Raw genomic sequence first — 11,395 nt, 5'->3', positions numbered from 1 at the left:
ATTCAAAGAATTGTAAAACCTCTTCCCGGCATTATTTTTAGCCAATACGGGGTGAGATAGGTTCAAAAAAGTGAGAACAAAATTTTGCTCCAGAATTCCGTTCATACTCGACCCGAGCAAGAAAATTCCGAAGGAAATAGTAATATAATTCAAAAAATTATAAAACCTCATCCCGGCATTTTTTTCTAGACAAAACGGGACGAGATAGGGCGAAAAAGTAAAAACAAAATTTTACTCCAGAATTCCGTTCGTAATCAACCCGGGCAAGAAAATTCCGAAAAAATAGTAAAAAAATTCAAAAAATTATAAAACCTCTTCCCGGCATTATTTTTAGCCAAAAAGAGATGAGATAGGCCGTAAAAGTGAAAACGAAATTTTACTCCAGAATTTAGTTCATACTCGACCCGGGCAAAAAAATTCCGAAAAAAATAGTAAAAAAATTCAAAAAATTATAAAACCTCTTCCCAGCATTATTTTTAGCTAAAACAGGACGAGATAGGCTGAAAAAGTGAAAACAAAATTTGACTCCAGAATTCCGTCGATACTCGACCCGGGACAGAAAATTCCGAAAAAAATAGTAAGAAAATTCAAAAAATTGTAAAACCAATTCCCGGCATTATTTTTAGTGAAAACGGGATGAAATAAGCCGAAAAAGTGAAAACAGAATTTTACTCCAGAATTCCGTTCATACTCGACCCGAGCAAGAAAATTCCGAAAAAAACTAGCAAAAAAACTCAAAAAATTATAAAACCTCTTCCCGTATTATTTTTAGCCAAAAAGGGATGAGATAGGCTGAAAATGTGAAAAAAAAAAATTTACTCCAGAATTCCGTTCATATTCGCCCTGGGCAAGAAAATTCCGAAAAAAATAGTATGAAAATTCAAAAAATTAGAAAAACTCTTCTCAGCATTTTTTTTAGCCAAAACGGGATGAGATAGGCCGTAAAAGTAAAAACAAAATTTTACTCCAGAATTCCGTTCGTAATCGACCCTGGCAAGAAAATTCCGAAAAAGAAGTAAAAAAATTCAAAAAATTATTAAACCTCTTCCCGGCATTATTTTTAGCCAAAAAGGGATGAGATAGACTGAAAAAGTGAAATCAAAATTTTACTCCAGAATTCCATTCATACTCGATCCTGGCAAAAAAATTCCAAAAAAAATAGAAAAAAATTCAAAAAATTAGAACACCTCTTCCCGGCATTATTTATTGCCAAAACGGGATGAGATAGGCCGAAAAAGTGAAAGCAAAATTTTACTCCAATATTCCGTTCATAATCGACCCGGGCAAAAAAATTCCGAAAAAAATAGTAAAACAATTCAAAAAATTATAAAACCTCTTTCCTGCATTATTTTTAGCCAAAACGGGATGAGATAGGCTAAAAATGTGAAAACAAAATTTTACTCCAGAATTCCGTTCATACTCGAACCGGGCAAGAAAATTCCGAAAATGATAATAAAAAAATTCAAAAAATTATAAAACCTCTTCCCGGCATTATTTTTAGACAAAACGGGACGAGATAGTCTGAAAAAGTGAAAACAAAATTTTACACCAAAATTCCGTTCATACAGGACCCGAGCAATAAAATTCTGAAAAAAATAGTAAGAAAATTCAAAAAATTATAAAACGTATTCCCGGCATTATTTTTATCGAAAACGGGATAAGATAAGCCGAAAAAGTGAAAACACAATCATACTCCAGAATTCTGTTCATTCTCGACCCTTGCAAGAAAATTCCGAAAGAAATATTAATAAAATTCAAAAAATTATAAAACCTATTCGCAGCATTTTTTCTAGACAAAACGGGCCGAGATAGGCCAAAAAAGTGAAAAAAAAAAATTTACTCCAGAATTCCGTTCATAATCGACCTGGGCAAGAAAATTCCGAAAAAAATAGTAAAAAAATTCAAAAAATAATAAAACCTATTTCCGGCAGTATTTTTAGCCAAAAAGGGATGAGATAGGCCAAAAAAGTGAAAACGAAATTTTACTCCAGAATTCCGTTAATACTCGACTCGGGCAAGAAAATTCAGAAAAAAATAGCGAAAAAATTCAAAAAATTGTAAAACCTCTTCCCGGCATGATTTTTAGCCAATACGGGATGAGATAGGATGAAAAAGTGAAAACAACATTTTGCTCCAGAATTCCGTTCATACTCGACCCGGGCAAGAAAATTCCGAAAAAAGTAGTAAGAAAATTCAAAAAATTATAAAACCTCTTCTCGGCATTTTTTTTAGCCAAAACGGGACGAGATAGGCCGTAAAAGCAAAAACAAAATTTTACTCCAGAATTCCGTTCATAATCGACCCGGACAAGAAAATTCCGAAAAAAAAGTAAAAAAGTTTAAAAAATTACTAAACCTCTTCCCGGCAGTATTTTTAGCCAAAAAGGAATGAGATAGGCCGAAAAAGTGAAAACAAAATTTTACTCCAGAATTCCGTTCATACTCGACCAGGGAAAAAAAATTCCGAAAAAAATAGTTAAAAATTTCAAAAAATTATAAAACCTATTCCCGGCATTATTTTTACCCAAAAAGGGATGAGATAGGCCGAAAAAGTGAAAACGAAATTTTACTCCAGAATTCCGTTCATACTCGACCAGGGCAAAAAAATTCCGAAAAAAATAGTTAAAAATTTCAAAAAATTATAAAACCTCTTCCCGGCATTATTTTTAGCCAAAACGGGACGAGATAGGCTTAAAAAGAGAAAACAAAATTTTACTCCAGAATTCCGTTCATACTCGACCCGGGCAAGAAAATTCCGAAAAAAGTAGTAAGAAAATTCAAAAAATTATAAAACCTCTTCTCAGCATTTTTTTTAGCCAAAACGGGACGAGATAGGCCGTAAAAGCAAAAACAAAATTTTACTCCAGAATTCCGTTCATAATCGACCCGGGCAAGAAAATTCCGAAAAAAAGGTAAAAAAATTCAAAAAATTACTAAACCTCTTCCCGGAGTATTTTTAGCCAAAAACGGGATGAGATAGGCCAAAAAAAGTGAAACAAAATTTTACTCCAGAATTCCGTTCATATTCGAATATCGGGCAAGAAAATTCCGAAAAAAATAGTAAAAAAATTCAAAAAATTATAAAAACCTCTTCCCGGCATTATATTTTAGCCAAAAAGGGATGAGATAGGCCATAAAAGTGAAAACGAAATTTTACTCCAGAATTTAGTTCATACTCGACCCGGGCAAAAAAATTCCGAAAAAAATAGTAAAAAAATTCAAAAAATTATAAAACCTCTTCCTAGCATTATTTTTAGCCAAAACAGGACGAGATAGGCCGTAAAAGTAAAAACAAAATTTTACTCCAGAATTCCGTTCATACTCGACCCGGGCAAGAAAATTCCGAAAAAAGTAGTAAGAAAATTCAAAAAATTATAAAACCTCTTCTCAGCATTTTTTTTAGCCAAAACGGGACGAGATAGGCCGTAAAAGTAAAAACAAAATTTTACTCCAGAATTCCGTTCATAATTGACCCTGGCAAGAAAATTCCGAAAAAGAAGTAAAAAAATTCAAAAAATTATTAAACCTCTTCCCGGCATTATTTTTAGCCAAAAAGGGATGAGATAGACCGAAAAAGTGAAAACAAAATTTTACTCCAGAAATCCGTTCATACTCGATACGAGCAAAAAAATTCCAAAAAAAATAGAAAAAAATTCAAAAAATTTGAACACCTCTTCCCGGCATTATTTTTTGCCAAAACGGGATGAGATAGGCCGAAAAAGTGAAAGCAAAAGTTTACTCCAATATTCCGTTCATAATCGACCCGGGCAAAAAAATAGTAAAAAAATTCAAAAAATTATAAAACCTCTTCCCTGCATTATTTTTAGCCAAAACGGGATGAGATAGGCTAAAAAAGTGAAAACAAAATTTTACTCCAGAATTCCGTTCATACTCGACCCGAGCAAGAAAATTCCGAAAAAAACTAGCAAAAAAACTCAAAAAATTATAAAACCTCTTCCCGTATTATTTTTAGCCAAAAAGGGATGAGATAGGCTGAGAATGTGAAAAAAAAATTTTACTCCAGAATTCCGTTCATATTCGCCCTGGGCAAGAAAATTCCGAAAAAAATAGTAAGAGAATTCAAAAAATTAGAAAACCTATTGCCGGCATTATTTTTAGTGAAATCGGGATGAGATAAGCGGAAAAAGTGAAAAAGAATTTTACTCCAGAATTCCGTTCATCCACGACCCGAGCAAGAAAATTCCGAAAAAATTAGTAAGAAAATTCAAAAAATTAAAAAACCTATTCCCGGCATTATTTTTAGCGAAAATGGGATGAGATAAGCCGAAAAAGTGAAAACAAAATTTTACTCCAGAATTCCATTCATACTCGACCCTGGCAAGAAAATTCCGAAAAAAAATAGTAAAAAAATTAAAAAATTTATAAAACCTATTCCCGGCATTTTTTCTAGACATAACGGGACGAGATTGGCCAAAAAAGTGAAAACAAAATTTTACCCCAAAATTCCGTTCATACTCGACACGAGCAAGAAAATTCCAAAAAAAATAGTAGGAAAATTCTAAAAATTATAAAACCTATTGCCGGCATTATTTTTAGTGAAAACGGGATGAGATAAGCGGAAAAAGTGAAACCAAAATTTTACTCCAGAATTCCGTTCATACTCGACCCGGGCAAGAAAATTCAGAAAAAAATAGTAAAAAAATTCAAAAAATTGTAAAACCTCTTCCCGGCAATATTTTTAGCCAATACGGGATGAGTTAGGACGAAAAAGTGAAAACAACATTTTGCTCCAGAATTCCGTTCATACTCGACCCGAGCAAGAAAATTCCGAAAAAAATAGTAATAAAATTCAAAAAATTATAAAACCTCTTCCCGGCATTTTTTCTAGACAAAACGGGACGAAATAGGACGAAAAAGTAAAAACAAAATTTTACTCCCGAATTCCGTTCATAATCGACCCGGCCAAGAAAATTCTGAAAAAAATAGTAAAAAAATTCAAAAATTATAAAACCTATTCCCGGCATTATTTTTAGCCAAAAAGGGATGAGATAGGCCGAAAAGGTGAAAACGAAATTTTACTCCAGAATTCCGTTCATACTCGACCAGGGCAAAAAAATTCCGAAAAAAATAGTTAAAAATTTAAAAAATTATAAAACCTGTTCCCGGCATTATTTTTATCCAAAACGAGACGAGATAGGCTGAAAAAGTGAAAACAAAATTTTACTCCAGAATTCCGTTCATACTCGACCCGGGCAATAAAATTCCGAAAAAAATAGTAAGAAAATTCAAAAAATTATAAAACCTCTTCTCGGCATTTTTTTTTTTAGCCAAAACGGGACGAGATAAGCCGTAAAAGCAAAAACAAAATTTTACTCCAGAATTCTGTTCATAATCGACCCGGGTAAGAAAATTCCTAAAAAAAGTAAAAAAATTCAAAAAATTATTAAACCTCTTCGCGGAAGTATTTTTAGCCAAAAAGGGATGAGATAGGCCGAAAAAGTGAAAACAAAATTTTACTCCAGAATTCCGTTCATACTCGATCCGGGCAAAAAAATTGCAAAAAAAATAGTAAAAAAATTCAAAAAATTAGAACACCTCTTCCCGGCATTATTTTTAGCCAAAACGGGATGACATAGGCCGAAAAAGTGAAAACAAAATTTTACTCCAGAATTCCGTTCATACTCGACCCGGGCAAAAAAATTCAGAAAAAAATAGTAAAGAAATTCAAAAAATTATAAAACCTCTTCCCGGCATTATTTTTAGCAAAAACGGGATGAGATCTGCCAAAAAAGTGAAAACAAAATTTTACTCCAGAATTCCGTTCATATTCGAATCGGGCAAGAAAATTCCGAAAAAAATAGTAAAAAAATTCAAAAAATTATAAAACCTCTTCCCGACATTATTTTTAGACAAAAAGGGAGGAGATAGGCCGAAAAAGTGAACACAAAATTTTACTCCAGAATCACATTAATACTCGACCCGGGCAAGAAAATTTCGAAAAAAATTGTAAAAAAATTCAAATAATTATAAAACCTCTTCCCGGCATTTTTTTTAGACAAAACGGGACAAGATAGGCCGAAAAAGTGAAAACAAAATTTTACTCCACAATTCCGTTCATCCACGACCCGAGCAAGAAAATTCCGAAAAAAATAGTAAGAAAATTCAAAAAATTATAAAACCTATTCCCGGCATTATTTTTAGCGAAAACGGGATAAGATGAGCCGAAAAAGTGAAAACAAAATTTTACTCCAGAATTCCGTTCATACTCGACCCTGGCAAGAAAATTTCGAAAAAAATAGTAAAAAAATTCAAAAAATTATAAAACCTATTCCCGACATTTTTTCTAGACATAACAGGACGAGATATGCCAAAAAAGTGAAAACAAAATTTTAGCCCAGAATTCCGTTCATACTCGACCCGAGCAAGAAAATTCCGAAAAAATAGTAAGAAAATTCAAAAAATTACAAAACCTATTGCCGGCATTATTTTTAGTGAAAATGGGATGAGATAAGCTGAAAAAGTGAAAAAAAAATTTTACTCCAGATTTCCGTTCATACTCGACCCGGGCAAGAAAATTCAGAAAAAAACAGCAAAAAAATTCAAAGAATTGTAAAACCTCTTCCCGGCATTATTTTTAGCCAATACGGGGTGAGATAGGTTCAAAAAAGTGAGAACAAAATTTTGCTCCAGAATTCCGTTCATACTCGACCCGAGCAAGAAAATTCCGAAGGAAATAGTAATATAATTCAAAAAATTATAAAACCTCATCCCGGCATTTTTTCTAGACAAAACGGGACGAGATAGGGCGAAAAAGTAAAAACAAAATTTTACTCCAGAATTCCGTTCGTAATCAACCCGGGCAAGAAAATTCCGAAAAAATAGTAAAAAAATTCAAAAAATTATAAAACCTCTTCCCGGCATTATTTTTAGCCAAAAAGAGATGAGATAGGCCGTAAAAGTGAAAACGAAATTTTACTCCAGAATTTAGTTCATACTCGACCCGGGCAAAAAAATTCCGAAAAAAATAGTAAAAAAATTCAAAAAATTATAAAACCTCTTCCCAGCATTATTTTTAGCTAAAACAGGACGAGATAGGCTGAAAAAGTGAAAACAAAATTTGACTCCAGAATTCCGTCGATACTCGACCCGGGACAGAAAATTCCGAAAAAAATAGTAAGAAAATTCAAAAAATTGTAAAACCACTTCCCGGCATTATTTTTAGTGAAAATGGGATGAAATAAGCCGAAAAAGTGAAAACAGAATTTTACTCCAGAATTCCGTTCATACTCGACCCGAGCAAGAAAATTCCGAAAAAAACTAGCAAAAAAACTCAAAAAATTATAAAACCTCTTCCCGTATTATTTTTAGCCAAAAAGGGATGAGATAGGCTGAAAATGTGAAAAAAAAAAATTTACTCCAGAATTCCGTTCATATTCGCCCTGGGCAAGAAAATTCCGAAAAAAATAGTATGAAAATTCAAAAAATTAGAAAAACTCTTCTCAGCATTTTTTTTAGCCAAAACGGGATGAGATAGGCCGTAAAAGTAAAAACAAAATTTTACTCCAGAATTCCGTTCGTAATCGACCCTGGCAAGAAAATTCCGAAAAAGAAGTAAAAAAATTCAAAAAATTATTAAACCTCTTCCCGGCATTATTTTTAGCCAAAAAGGGATGAGATAGACTGAAAAAGTGAAATCAAAATTTTACTCCAGAATTCCATTCATACTCGATCCGGGCAAAAAAATTCCAAAAAAAATAGAAAAAAATTCAAAAAATTAGAACACCTCTTCCCGGCATTATTTATTGCCAAAACGGGATGAGATAGGCCGAAAAAGTGAAAGCAAAATTTTACTCCAATATTCCGTTCATAATCGACCCGGGCAAAAAAATTCCGAAAAAAATAGTAAAACAATTCAAAAAATTATAAAACCTCTTTCCTGCATTATTTTTAGCCAAAACGGGATGAGATAGGCTAAAAATGTGAAAACAAAATTTTACTCCAGAATTCCGTTCATACTCGAACCGGGCAAGAAAATTCCGAAAATGATAATAAAAAAATTCAAAAAATTGTAAAACCTCTTCCCGGCATTATTTTTAGACAAAACGGGACGAGATAGTCTGAAAAAGTGAAAACAAAATTTTACACCAAAATTCCGTTCATACAGGACCCGAGCAATAAAATTCTGAAAAAAATAGTAAGAAAATTCAAAAAATTATAAAACGTATTCCCGGCATTATTTTTATCGAAAACGGGATAAGATAAGCCGAAAAAGTGAAAACACAATCATACTCCAGAATTCTGTTCATTCTCGACCCTTGCAAGAAAATTCCGAAAGAAATATTAATAAAATTCAAAAAATTATAAAACCTATTCGCAGCATTTTTTCTAGACAAAACGGGCCGAGATAGGCCAAAAAAGTGAAAAAAAAAAATTTACTCCAGAATTCCGTTCATAATCGACCTGGGCAAGAAAATTCCGAAAAAAATAGTAAAAAAATTCAAAAAATAATAAAACCTATTTCCGGCAGTATTTTTAGCCAAAAAGGGATGAGATAGGCCAAAAAAGTGAAAACGAAATTTTACTCCAGAATTCCGTTAATACTCGACTCGGGCAAGAAAATTCAGAAAAAAATAGCGAAAAAATTCAAAAAATTGTAAAACCTCTTCCCGGCATGATTTTTAGCCAATACGGGATGAGATAGGATGAAAAAGTGAAAACAACATTTTGCTCCAGAATTCCGTTCATACTCGACCCGGGCAAGAAAATTCCGAAAAAAGTAGTAAGAAAATTCAAAAAATTATAAAACCTCTTCTCGGCATTTTTTTTAGCCAAAACGGGACGAGATAGGCCGTAAAAGCAAAAACAAAATTTTACTCCAGAATTCCGTTCATAATCGACCCGGACAAGAAAATTCCGAAAAAAAAGTAAAAAAGTTTAAAAAATTACTAAACCTCTTCCCGGCAGTATTTTTAGCCAAAAAGGAATGAGATAGGCCGAAAAAGTGAAAACAAAATTTTACTCCAGAATTCCGTTCATACTCGACCAGGGAAAAAAAATTCCGAAAAAAATAGTTAAAAATTTCAAAAAATTATAAAACCTATTCCCGGCATTATTTTTACCCAAAAAGGGATGAGATAGGCCGAAAAAGTGAAAACGAAATTTTACTCCAGAATTCCGCTCATACTCGACCAGGGCAAAAAAATTCCGAAAAAAATAGTTAAAAATTTCAAAAAATTATAAAACCTCTTCCCGGCATTATTTTTAGCCAAAACGGGACGAGATAGGCTTAAAAAGAGAAAACAAAATTTTACTCCAGAATTCCGTTCATACTCGACCCGGGCAAGAAAATTCCGAAAAAAGTAGTAAGAAAATTCAAAAAATTATAAAACCTCTTCTCAGCATTTTTTTTAGCCAAAACGGGACGAGATAGGCCGTAAAAGCAAAAACAAAATTTTACTCCAGAATTCCGTTCATAATCGACCCGGGCAAGAAAATTCCGAAAAACAGGTAAAAAAATTCAAAAAATTACTAAACCTCTTCCCGGCAGTATTTTTAGCCAAAAAGGGATGAGATAGGCCGAAAAAGTGAAAACAAAATTTTACTCCAGAATTCCGTTCATACTAGACCCGGGCAAAAAAATTCCGAAAAAAATAGTAAAGAAATTCAAAAAATTATAAAACCTCTTCCCGGCATTATTTTTAGCAAAAACGGGATGAGATAGGCCAAAAAAGTGAAAACAAAATTTTACTCCAGAATTCCGTTCATATTCGAATCGGGCAAGAAAATTCCGAAAAAAATAGTAAAAAAATTCAAAAAATTATAAAACCTCTTCCCGGCATTATTTTTAGCCAAAAAGGGATGAGATAGGCCATAAAAGTGAAAACGAAATTTTACTCCAGAATTTAGTTCATACTCGACCCGGGCAAAAAAATTCCGAAAAAAATAGTAAAAAAATTCAAAAAATTATAAAACCTCTTCCTAGCATTATTTTTAGCCAAAACAGGACGAGATAGGCCGTAAAAGTAAAAACAAAATTTTACTCCAGAATTCCGTTCATACTCGACCCGGGCAAGAAAATTCCGAAAAAAGTAGTAAGAAAATTCAAAAAATTATAAAACCTCTTCTCAGCATTTTTTTTAGCCAAAACGGGACGAGATAGGCCGTAAAAGTAAAAACAAAATTTTACTCCAGAATTCCGTTCATAATTGACCCTGGCAAGAAAATTCCGAAAAAGAAGTAAAAAAATTCAAAAAATTATTAAACCTCTTCCCGGCATTATTTTTAGCCAAAAAGGGATGAGATAGACCGAAAAAGTGAAAACAAAATTTTACTCCAGAAATCCGTTCATACTCGATACGAGCAAAAAAATTCCAAAAAAAATAGAAAAAAATTCAAAAAATTTGAACACCTCTTCCCGGCATTATTTTTTGCCAAAACGGGATGAGATAGGCCGAAAAAGTGAAAGCAAAAGTTTACTCCAATATTCCGTTCATAATCGACCCGGGCAAAAAAATAGTAAAAAAATTCAAAAAATTATAAAACCTCTTCCCTGCATTATTTTTAGCCAAAACGGGATGAGATAGGCTAAAAAAGTGAAAACAAAATTTTACTCCAGAATTCCGTTCATACTCGACCCGAGCAAGAAAATTCCGAAAAAAACTAGCAAAAAAACTCAAAAAATTATAAAACCTCTTCCCGTATTATTTTTAGCCAAAAAGGGATGAGATAGGCTGAGAATGTGAAAAAAAAATTTTACTCCAGAATTCCGTTCATATTCGCCCTGGGCAAGAAAATTCCGAAAAAAATAGTAAGAGAATTCAAAAAATTAGAAAACCTATTGCCGGCATTATTTTTAGTGAAATCGGGATGAGATAAGCGGAAAAAGTGAAAAAGAATTTTACTCCAGAATTCCGTTCATCCACGACCCGAGCAAGAAAATTCCGAAAAAATTAGTAAGAAAATTCAAAAAATTAAAAAACCTATTCCCGGCATTATTTTTAGCGAAAATGGGATGAGATAAGCCGAAAAAGTGAAAACAAAATTTTACTCCAGAATTCCGTTCATACTCGACCCTGGCAAGAAAATTCCGAAAAAAATAGTAAAAAAATTAAAAAATTTATAAAACCTATTCCCGGCATTTTTTCTAGACATAACGGGACGAGATTGGCCAAAAAAGTGAAAACAAAATTTTACCCCAAAATTCCGTTCATACTCGACACGAGCAAGAAAATTCCAAAAAAAATAGTAGGAAAATTCTAAAAATTATAAAACCTATTGCCGGCATTATTTTTAGTGAAAACGGGATGAGATAAGCGGAAAAAGTGAAACCAAAATTTTACTCCAGAATTCCGTTCATACTCGACCCGGGCAAGAAAATTCAGAAAAAAATAGTAAAAAAATTCAAAAAATTGTAAAACCTCTTCCCGGCAATATTT

Source organism: Quercus lobata, unplaced genomic scaffold (genome assembly GCF_001633185.2).
Source record: "Quercus lobata isolate SW786 unplaced genomic scaffold, ValleyOak3.0 Primary Assembly Scq3eQI_1946, whole genome shotgun sequence".
NCBI lineage: Eukaryota > Viridiplantae > Streptophyta > Magnoliopsida > Fagales > Fagaceae > Quercus > Quercus lobata.
Note: the sequence above shows the minus strand (reverse complement) of the source record.